The sequence below is a fragment of the Rhincodon typus genome, chromosome 1 (assembly GCF_021869965.1).
Source record: "Rhincodon typus isolate 14 chromosome 1, sRhiTyp1.1, whole genome shotgun sequence".
Classification (NCBI taxonomy): domain Eukaryota; kingdom Metazoa; phylum Chordata; class Chondrichthyes; order Orectolobiformes; family Rhincodontidae; genus Rhincodon; species Rhincodon typus.
Window position 1 is genome coordinate 154,843,958 of NC_063332.1, and position 12,126 is coordinate 154,856,083.

Consider the following 12,126-nt stretch of genomic DNA (forward strand, 5'->3'; position numbering starts at 1 on the left):
CATCCAGCTCTGCACCTTGTTATTTCAAGTAAACTCACTTCCTTTTGAAATGTCATGCTGTTTCTTTTGCAGAATCTAACTGTCGAGTCTAGAACAGACAAAAGTGTCACCTGACAATTGATTTCTAAGCAAGTGTCGAAAATTCATGATAATTAGTTGGATCAGGGAGAATGCCCCTTGCGAACCATTGAATAAACTGGTCCATTTGCCTGTAAATGCCTGGAAAGCTTTTTAGAAAGGAAATTCTGTTGACTGTGGACCTCCTGTAGCAACAGAAGTGCAAATTATTCAAATCAGCAGGTTAGCTGGAAAGCAGCTTTTTCAACAGATACGAAAGGAAAATGTCAAACATGATTACTTCTTTGGCGATGGGTATTTTTGTCACTGATTAGTTTGTGGATTGGAATTGGAGTTATGATACTCTTCTTTTTGATAGGAGTGGTGCTAGTCATTAACATGGAACTGTAACCCAGTGTAATGGATGCCAGCATTTACAGCTTAATTAGGCTCTTTAAATATTGGTCTTGTGTCCCGGGTTTCCCCTAGTCACAGATTCTAAAGCATATCACCACAGGTAGCAAATCAGCTGTACAGACACTACCTAGGGAGTTCAAGGAAGAGTGGCAACATCTGAGCAGTTCTTAGTGATGCATTATATTTAGGCAATAGCCAACATGACTGTTGAAATTGTTCTGTGCCAGCCATGCACGCTGGACTCTAACATTTTCCGTGTCAATAAAAAATAAAAACGCAGTGAGAAAAACAGATCAATTCCACTTTTACATATTCAGTTATCACTCTCTTCATCCATGCCAACAGCACAGGTAAACAGAAGCATGTTATACATTGACAATAGTTGGTCACCATGTATGTGCAGAATACACATCCGTTTCAGAGGGAAGTTAAAGGTCAATAAGTTGCAAGTCTTGAATCAGATAGAAGTCAGACTGAGTAAGGACACTAATTCCCTTCCTAAGTGACATAAGATAACCACATGAGTTCTTACAACAATTCAGTTGGGGCTTTCAGAGCAGTGACAGTGTCCCTGCCGTTAGACTGGGCTGTCCAGGTTCACGATCCACCTGCTATGGGTGTTGTGTTACAAAATGACCAAACAAGTTGATTAAAAACACTGTCTCAACAACAATCAACCCAACGGTTTCCTAGTCACCATTTACTGGGAACTGAATTTTCACTTCTGAGTCAGGAGCCCCAGAGATTGGAAAATTTGTGACACAGCAAACCTGACTCAGGGGAAAATGGCCCGATCTTCAGATTTTCATTCTGGACGCCGACAGGTATTAAAAGGAATTACTTCTGCCACTCCCACAGAGAGTTCAAAGGCCCCTTCAAGGGCTGCTGGGTGCTGAGGCAGTCTAGTTAAAAGGCCCACCTCAGTACTGTGTGTCCCAATTACAATAAAAGCAAGAAAAAATCTACATTACACAAACCCTCAGGCCTCACATCCTTCTCCCTACACACTCTCCATGGCACCTCATCCACCGCATAGACCCCTGTGGCCCCTCCTTCCAATCATGTCAACCTACGCTTCTCCGTTCATTTCCCACAGTCCTTTATAGCCCCCATACAAACTAATTCCAAACAGTTATATCCCTCCCTCCAAGTACATCCAGCATACACCAGGAGCCAAGGTGAGGTGAAATAACATATCCTCAATGTTTATAGGAGCATTCAATATATTAAATAAAACAATCTAATTTATAAAAATAACCCCATTCAATACATTTAAAATTCTTCAAGTACTTACTTGCTTGTATAAACAAATAATTCCTTCAAGCACTTAATGCTATTTGAAAACAAACATTTATATTCATGGCCTACAGCAAAGACTTTTTCCTTGGGCTATCAATTGAACTGCACTAACAGGTCTCTCACAGTGCTAATGATAGGTTGTGGAATCAGTTGAACAGTGCCAGTCCTATAACTATATTGCTCAGGCTTATGTCAACAGAAAGTTAGTGAACTTACAAGCGACCAGAGCAAGTGTTTTCTTTCCAAAATGATTAAAGAACTTGTGATTTTAAGTGATTTGACAGCTTGACGGTTCCATTGAGCTTATCCACCATTTGCAGATACACGTCTACTTCTAGCAAGCCCAAACTATCTAACCTCTATAAAAGAGTCTTTCACTTTTTGCAAAGGGGCATGTAACCTCTCTTAAAGGGCACCGTAAACCTTTCTCAAAGGACCCCTTATAACTTCTATTTCTCTCTCAAAGGGGTGTCCTGCCTCTCCAAAGTGGTGGCCTACCTCTCTACTTCAGCAGCTTCAGATCTTTCCTTTAAATGCTTAAAACTTACAAGTCATGCCTTGGACATACCAGTTAAGAAAATTGCATTTGTTTAAAAACAATTGCCTTTTACATATGCAGCTACCTTTGTGAACTAGGGCTATACAAAGTACGACGCCCTGACAATTCACCCCCAACCCCCCATCCCTTTGCATGGGTGCCAGGTTCAGGAGTAGAACTTCTGGAATCAGGGGGCAACTGTACCATTTTGATTAAGCTGCAGAGCCCTTATACCTTTGTAAAAAAATTGGCCATAGTTTTCAGTTCCAGATTTAATTGTTCTTGTGTTCCAAAGCCGATGTGGCTGATTTTAAGCTGAAGCCTTACAGGGAAAGGCAAAGCGGGAAGAGGAAATTAAGTCAGATGCCCAAAATGCTTCACTTCCATTTGTGGGGGACGCTAGAACCAGAGGCCATAAAGATCGGACAGAAGCCAATAAATTCAAAGGAAAAATCAGAAGGAATTTTCTCTTTTACTGAGAACGTAGTTAAAATGTACAATACACCATTGTAACAGTCATTGAGGCAACTAGAGTAGACACTCTTGAGTGGAAGCTAAATAAGCAAAGTCAGGAATAAAAGAATATATAGTACTTGTCTATGCATTCCAACAATCTCCCAATAAAGTTACAAGAAAAGATTGGGAAAAAAGTATGCAAAAATTATTTACAACTTCTTGATTCCAGACCTAAGTTATCAACCAAAGATGTGGGGGTGAAGTTGGTCTCAGATGGTTGTGAAAATGTATTCTTTACAACTTGGTAGCTTGAGTTTCACAGTTTATTCAATTTACATTTCCATTGGCTGTTCATATAGACATGACTCCAAAGTCTTAGCATCAGAGCCATAATACTTCTGAATGAACTTGTTTAAATCATGAATATTGACAGGTGGCACAGTGGCTCAGTGGTTAATATTGCTGCTTCACAGTGCCAGGGATCTGGATTTGATTCCAGCCTTGGGTGCCTGTGTGGAGTTTGCACATTTTCCCCATGTCTGCGTGGTTTTCCTTCGGGTGGTCCGGTTTCCTTGCACAGTCCAAAGGTGGATTGGCCATGCTAAATTGCCCATAGTGTCCAGGGATGTGCAGGCTAGGTGTATTAACCATGAAAAATGCACAATTACGGAGGTAGGGTTGGGTTGGGGGTCTAGGTGGGATGCTCCTCAGAGACTTGGTGTGGACCTGATGGGCCAAATGGTCTGCTTTCATACTGTAGGGATTCTATGATTCTATTGTCAGCAATGGTGAGAATATTACTCCAGTTAAGTGGGTAGTGTTGAGAGAGGCCTACATTTGCAAGATGGACAGTTATAATGACTGAAAATCCTGACTTGGTTAGTTGGATCAGCCATGATCAAATTGAATGGTGGAGCAGACTCAAAGGGCTGGATGGCTGGTTTCAGGTTCTAGTTTCTATAACTGAGGATGTTAACTCTGATCCCTTGGTATATTTCCTGCAGCAATTTTCCTGCTCTCGTTAATGTTCAAAGTGTTGACATTAAAATAATATTCAAAACTCAATGAAGAAAAGTATCAGGACTAGTTTGTAAAAAGTAATCATATTTCTTCACAATTATTAGCCTTCGATGGTGAAGAATTTCTTGAAGAAGAGAAAGGAAAGCATACAGTACATTTTAGTTTCAAACCTGCTGATTTTATCACTGAGCATTTCCCAAAGCAAATGAGAAAGAAAATCAAATGTCTATCGAGAGCTCCATTCTGGAAAATCTGCCAAATTCATTTGCAGGAAAGGATGAAATGTACAGAAGCGGGTGTACTTGTTGAAGCCCAGTAAATGACTGAGATCACATGCAAATTAAAATTATTAGTAAATTAGTGCCACGTCACTTTATTGTTTGAATACTGAATAAAATACAACTGACCTTGAATGCACATCAGGTTCACAGGAAATTTTCATGTGGATATTTGTTGCATTCATATAGCTTCTTTGACCGCTGTCTCCAAATCACGAATGAGCATCATACAGCTCAGAACCATGAATGTTTGGGAATTTGTCAGAGTTGAGATGACGTATTCAAGGCTGGAGGATCTATATCATGTTCAGGGTTTGAGTGAAGATTTGTAGCTTGGGTGCTGGATGTAGATGTTGGTGTGTTCGCCGAGCTGGGAGGTTTGATTGTAGATGTTTCATCCCCTTATTAGGTGGCATGCACAGTGCTGTGGACCCTCCTGTGATGTGCTGTTGTCCTGTGCCAGTTTGAATTTATATAGTCTGGTTTTTGCTGCCTCCAGTAGGTGCCATTTCCGGCTGTGCGTTGTAATGGTCGGTATATCAGGTCTAATTCAATGTGTTTGTTGATGGAGTCCGCAGATGAATGCCAAGCCTCCAAGAATTCCCTGGCTATCCTCTGTTTGGCTTGTTCTATGATAGTAGTGTTGTCCCAGTTGAAAGTGTGGTTTTTCTCGTCTGTGTGTATTGAAACCAAGGACGTCTGGTCATGCCGTTTAGTTGCTAGCTGGTGTTCATTGATACGGGTTGCTAGTTGTCTGCCTGTTTGTCCCACGTGGTATTCTGTGCAGTCTCTGCATGGTATCTTATAAACCACATTCATCCTGTCCACGGTACCTATTGGGTCTTTAACCCTGGACAGTTGCTGTCTTAGTGTGGCTGCCGGTTTGTGTGCTGTCATGATTCATAGCAGTCTGAGACGGCTGGCTATAAGTTCCGAGGTGTTTTTTATATATGGTATGTTGGTTATTGTTTCAGGTTTTGGTGTGTCCTTTTTGTGTCGCCTGTTGGCTAGGCACCTGTAGGTGAAGCTGCGGGGGTATCCATTCCTGGTGGGAGTCAGTGCATTTGACTCCCACAACTACCTCGACCGCACCTCCTCTCACCCATCCTCCTGCAAAATTCTATCCCATATTCACAATTCCTCTGCCTCCACCACACGTGCTCCCAGGATGAGGTGTTCTACTCTAGGACTTCCCAGACGTCCTCCTACTTTAGGGACTGTAGTTTCCCTTTTGCTGTTATTAAGGATGCCCTCAACCGCATCTCCCCCATTTCTTGCACTTCTGCCCTCAAACCCTTTTCCCCCAAGAACAAGGACAGAGTCCCCTTAGTCCTCGTATACCACCCTATCATCCTCCGAATACAACTCATCATCCTCCAACATTTCCGCTACCTACAATCAGACCCAACCACCAAAAAGATATTTCCCTCCCCATCCCTGTCTGCTTTCCGAAGGGACCGTTCACTCCGCGACTCCCTTGTCAGCTCCACACTCCCCACCAACCCCTCCACCACACCCAGTACCTTTCCCTGTAACCACAGGAGGTGCTATACCTGCTCCTACACCTCCCCTCTCATCTCCATCCAAAGGCCCAAACAATCCTTCCAAATCCGGCAGAGATTCACCTGCACTTCATCTAACCTCATCTACCATATCCGTTGCTCCTGATGTGGTCTCTATACTGGAGAGACCAAACGCAGACTCGGGGACCAGTTCACAGAGCACCTGCACTCTGCATGCACCAACCAAACCGACCTTCTGGTTGCCATCCACTTTAACTGCCCCTCCCACTCCCCTGGTGACAGGTCCATCCTTGGCCTCCTCCACTATCAGAGTGAGGCCAAATGTAAACTGGAGGAACAATACCTAATATTTCGCTTTGGGAGCTTACAGCCCAATGGCCTGAATATTGACTTCAACAGTTTCTAAATTTCTCCTCCCTCAACCTGTCCATCTTCTGACTCACCTATCTGCTCCACCGTTTCCACTGACCTACCATAACAACACCTGACCTGCATCCATCTATCTCCATCCCATCTACCCTACCCACATCCCCCTCACCCCACCCCCTCCCTCGATTTATTTCTGGGCTTCCCACACCTTCCCCAATCCTGATGAAGGGTTTCAGCCTGAAACATTGACTTTCCTCCTCCTCAGGTACTGCCTGACCTGCTGTGCTTTTCCAGCTCCACTTTACTGACCCTTCTGGCTATTTTATGTCCGTATATTCATGAACTGTGGGTGTCGCTGGCAAAGCTATCATTTGTTGAGCATCCCTAATTACCCTTGAGAAGGTGGCAGTGAGTTAACTTCTTGACCTAGTAGAGTTCATCTGCCACAGGTGCACCTGCAGTTCTGTTACGATAGGAAGTTTAAACTGTTTGCTGCTGCAAACCACTGATTGCTCCCTTCCTGATCTCATTCTCCCCTAAGGAGCTTACTACAGATCCAATTCTGGCATCTGTGCTGACAATCTTTCCTCCTGTTAGCAACATCCTCCCTTGGTATGTGACTAATTACTAGGTATCTTCCTGTTACAAGGTTACCAGATATTGTTTTCCACATTTTTCAAGTTATGTCTTACAATATTTATATTATCCAGCAGCAAAGAACCAAGTTGACTGTATTACTTAAAGACTGAGAGATGTGTTGAAATGCAAAAAATCTGAGGCATAATCCTTGGGTTCATTTAGCATGATTAGACAAGACAGTGAGGTTATTGTGGAACTTAATGTGGGATTGCAGTCTTGCATTCACTCGCAAATACCTGCAATTTAATACATAGTACTCACCTTCCAAATAAATGTTGTGAGCTCAAGCCACGTTCTAAAAAGTTGAGCATATAATCCAGATGGCATTATTTTTTATTGACATCATTGGGGTGGCCAGTATTTATTGCCTGTCCCTAGTTTTCCTTGAGAAGTAGTGGTGAGCTGCCTTCTTGAATCTCTGCAATCCATGTGCAGTAAGTAGACCCACAATTCCATTGGGAAAGGAATTCTAGGATTTTGCATTAACAGCAGTGAAGGAACGGTGTTATATTTCCAACTCGGGATGCTGTGTGGCTTGGAAGGGAACTTGCAGGTGGTGGTGATACCATGTATCTGCTGCCCTTGTCCTTCTTGATGATGGTGGTCATGGGTTTGGAAGGCGCTGTAAAAGGATGTGTGCGTTGTAGATGGACAGGTTTTAGAGAGTCAGTATGCGAGTTACTTGCTGCAGTATTCCTCGCCTCTGACCTGTTCTTGCAGCAATTGTATTTATATGGCGAGTGCAGTTGAGTTTCTGGATGTTGATGGTGGATTTTCAGTAACAGTAATGTCATTGAATGTAAAAGACAGTTGTTAGATTGTCTTCTCTTGCTGATGGTCATTGTTTGGCATTTGTGTGGCATAAAAGTTATTTGCCACTTTTCAGCCCAGTGCTGGATATTGTCCACGTCTTGTTGCATTTGAACCTGAACTGTTTCAGTATCTGAGGAGTCGTGAATGGTGCTTCATATGGTGCAATCGTTAGTGAACATCACAACTTCTGTGCTTACAGTGGAAGTAAGATCATTACTGAAGCAGCTGAAGATGGGCCTAGAACACTGCCCTGAGGAACTCCGGCAGAGATATCCTGGAGCTAAGAAACCTGACCTCCAACAAACACAACTATCTTCCTTTGTGTTATGTATGATTCCAACCATTGGAAATTTTCCCCCCTTATTCCTATTGGCTACAGTTTTGCTAGGGCTTCTTGATGGTGCACTCAGTCAAATGTAGCCTTGATCTCAAGGGCTGTCAGTTTCATTTCATCTTCCTATGTAACACTGAGGGAATGCTATATTGTCAGAGATGCTGCCTTCGGATGAGCCTTCAAACCGACCAGCCTACCCCTTCAGCAGATATAAAATATCCTACAATTCTATTCAAAGAAAAGCATGGGAGTTGCCCTGACTATAACTAACCTTCAGCCATCATCTTCTATAGATGACGCATTCATTTATTTCATTATTGCTTATTGTAGTGCAAATTTTCTTCTGTGGTTCATACATTACAGTTTATCCATATTTCAACAGGGGTTGGTTAGCTCAGTTGATTGGACACTGGTTTGCAATGTAGTGTGATGCCAAAAGTGCGGATTAAGTTCTGCAATGGCTGAGGTTACCATGAAGGACTCTCTTTCTCAATCTCTCCACTTGCCTGAAATGTGGTCACTCTCAGGTTAAGACACCATAACTCTTCTCTGTCATCCTAATGAAAGTAGCCTATTGACTGATAAGACTGGCAACTTTATCTTTGCATTTAAAGTACACCTTTGGCTGTAATGTTCACAGATATTTGGAAGATGTGAGAGATGCAATATCAAAGAATCCCTACATTGTGGAAACAGGCCATTTGGCCCATTGAGTCCACACTGTCCCTCTGAAAGACAGCAAACCCCACCCCGCCCCCCCCACCACCCTGCCTTACCCTACCCTTGTAACTCTGAATTTCCCATGGCTAATGCACCTGTCTTGCTCATCCCTGGACACGATGGACAATTTAGCATGGCTAATCGCCATAACCTGCACATTTTTGAAGCTGGGGCAGCTGAAGGAAACCCACGTAGACATGGGGACATTGTGCAAACTTCACACAGTCACTCGATGCTGGAATCAAACCTAGGTCCTTGGCACTGTGAGGCAGCATTGCTAACTACTGAGCCACCATCTGCCCTTATACATATATGTATATATGGTTAAGATTTTCTTTTTCCTCCAGATACTCTTTTCCGTGTAAACATACCGCCAGGTTTTTCACTCATGCTGATTAGTGGGTAAAATCACTTCTCTCTCAGCTATGAATGTAGGTGTGTAGGTGATGATGAAAAACCCCACTGAAAGAGGTTGAAATTACCAACACATTTTTGACTTTCATTTGAATGTGGAAAACACATTCTTCAGTAAGATGGAAGGCATATCCTTTATGATATCCTATGAACACCACCTCCAAAAACATTACGCGGACAGGCACTGGTTTGCTTTGTGAGCTTTGTTCCAAATTGTCCTGTTTTGACAAGAAGTGTTGATGAGAAAGCAGGCTAATAAAGAGAACAATTATGTCAGATCTTCATCTTCAGACAGTCCTAAGTTGCTTTGTGCTGTTTTGAGACTGTATTGAATCTCAAGTGCAAACAACACTTAATTTCCCTGTAACCACAGTTGAGTAATTATGTCCAGGTGCAAATTCACATCTTGGGATGACGCCACTGGCAGGAGAGCAACAATATTCAGAAGTGAAATTGAAACAATGAGCTCAATTAAAGAAGAGTGTCTCAAGGAGAGGACCAAAATATTAAACACAGAAACATACAAATTAAGAGCATCTGTAGGCTATTAATTCCTTTGAGCCTGCTCTGCTATTCGATATGGTCATGGCTGATCATCCTATTCAATATCTTCTTCCTTTTTTCACCCATACCCTTTGATCCCTTTAATCCTAAGAACTATATCTAACTTCTTCTGGAAAACATTCAATGACATGGCCTCAACTGTTTTCAGTAACCGAGAATTCCACAGGCTTACCACTCTCTGGGTGAAGAAATTTCCCTTCATCCCAGTCCTAAATGGTCTACTCTGTATCCCGAGATGGTGACTCCTGGTTCTAGACTTCACACTGGGAACACCCTTCCGGGGTTTACCCTGTCAGGACATTTTAGAATTTTATAGGTTTCTATGAGACTCCCCCTCATTTTTCTAAACTCCATTGAATATAGGTGCAACTGGCAAGTGCCAAAGAGTGTGCAATCCTTCAGCAGTGCTCCCCAAGTCTGAAGTTATGAGGAATTAAGAACAGGCAAACAATGAAAACAGAAATGGAAAAGGTAAAGGCTCCCCAAGCACAAGCATGACCCCATGGGTGAGTGACAGTGTATGTTAGCAGTTGACATGGCTCTGCGTTGGCTGATGAAGTTGAAGTGGTACTGTACGTGACGTTACCCTCTGCAACATTCCACCAGCTGGTAGAACACCACACTCATGAGAAGGTATAACCAAGTTGTAGGCTGTGACTGGGACTGTCTGTACGTGGCTAGCCGTTCATTGTGTAGCATCCACAGGTTTCCTTGCAGCCAATGGCACTGCCCAGAATTTGCTGCCTTGGCTGGCCCAGAACCCAGGCCTGCAGAATAATGGCTGATATCGTGGCAGATGTGACCAAACAGACAATACTGGTTCCTGGTGACAATACCAGTGCTAACAATCAGCTGAAGTAGTCAATCTTGGGAAAATGATCTCATTTATACCTCATTGAATCATATAAGATCCTGAAAGGGTTTGGCACTGCCAGCCAAGAGATTGTTTCTTCTGCTTGGAATGTCTAAGACAAGGAGCACAGTCTCTGGATAAAATGTTGCCCACTTACGACACTAATGAGGAGAAATCCTTCACACAGAGCACTGTGGAATTTTTGGAATTCTACCACACAAAGTACTTCGACGCACAGTAATTGAATATCAAAGCTGAGATTGATACATTTTTAGATTCTTAATAGAATGTGACATGGAATTCAAGCATAAAAGTAGAATTGAGGTCAAATATCAAGCATTATCTTATTGAATTACAGAGTAGGCTCTTGGGGCCACTTATCCTACTGTTGATCCTTACATTCTTATCTCGCATAACCTGAGCCTACGTGAGGCATAGAACCTCTGTAGATATAAAGAGGTGGTGCTGGTAGGGGGGACCAGAATACCTTTTGGTGTCTGGCATCCTTCCATAGCCTTCCATTGCCTGTAAGTCACAATGTATATTGCCAAACTATTAATGCAATTAACCAGAATTCCGGGCAACAACAAAGACTGTGTAGCAACCACAAAAAAAAGCACAAAGAACTTTGAAAGCCTACCTGACAACCAGAAAAATACAAAATTAAAATGTAAGGAAGATCTTTAAAGGAATGAAAGATATGTTCTCAATACCTACCAGCCTGTTAAATGTTCTACCTGATTTAACCTGAGGTTGCCTTACTGCTCAGTTACATTGGGTTATCTCAATCAAATTTGACCTAATCTAGCAAAAGCAAGAAAGCTAATTTAGTTCTGGGCAAAAAGGAAATAGAAAGTGCTGCAAAATGAGGCAGGTCTGGCAACATTTGTAGAAAAAGAAATCCAGTTAATGCATTAAGTTCCATTTGAATCTTTTTCGGAACTTAAGAGATCCAGAACTGTAATTGAACTGGTTGCCACAGGGTTCGAAACATTACCACTATTTCTCTGTCCACAGATGCAGTCAGACCTGCTGAGCCTTTCCAACAATATTTCTCCAGCAATTGTTTTCATTTTGGCCACATTCTTGTTTTACAGACCTCTCTTTAATCTTCGTTGAGTCCAATAGAAAAGTTTTGAGATGGTTGTCTGACATCCATTGACTATCCTGCAGATCAAATTGGGTCAACATTACTCCTTCATAACGTCAACAACAGAGTCTTTCCTTGCTTCTATTATATTGGTTAATGAAATCTCCAGCTGTTTCAGAAAAAGTTAGCACGATCCAGATCAACAGCTCTGGATAGACCCTTGAAGTGACCATGGCAGGATCCTGGAAGAAATTTTCAAGATGGAGGGCAGGGTCTGCTGCTCAGAAAGCTAGTGGATGCACCTAATTCTCTGGGCACATGGCAACCTCTCTGGAAGAGGTAGACACTGTCTCTTTAGGCAGCTGGTGTCTCAAGAGGAAGGTATCCTCTATAGACTTACGAACGGATCAAAAAATACTGTGGCACAGCAGTCAGAAATTACTGTAGATGGGCAAATGCTCTACAGGATGACCTGTGGCCATGGTCATCTTCCACCTAGCTCTAAATATCCATGTTAGGATGCTTTTTAATATGGCACAGACACCTAACCATCCCTATAGATGGCTGCCACTATCTGTCAAAAGTCCTCTCTGTTAACACTTCAAAGGGCCTAATTTGATAACCTTTTCTGAAAGAACTAAAATTCACCCATTACTGTTGATGTTGAGTCACTGTACCAGATGCAACTACCTCAGAAATAGACAAGAGGCAGGAACATGCTGGCAGATTAGCACATGGGCAG

At 42.6% G+C, this 12,126-nt stretch overlaps 1 protein-coding gene across 1 annotated transcript in view; it reads right to left on the reverse strand.

Annotated features, from left to right (window-relative positions):
* The window catches only part of LOC109914015 (cystine/glutamate transporter), a 168,906-nt gene that overhangs the window by 111,933 nt on the left and 44,847 nt on the right, over positions 1–12,126 (reverse strand). The window lies entirely within an intron of this gene.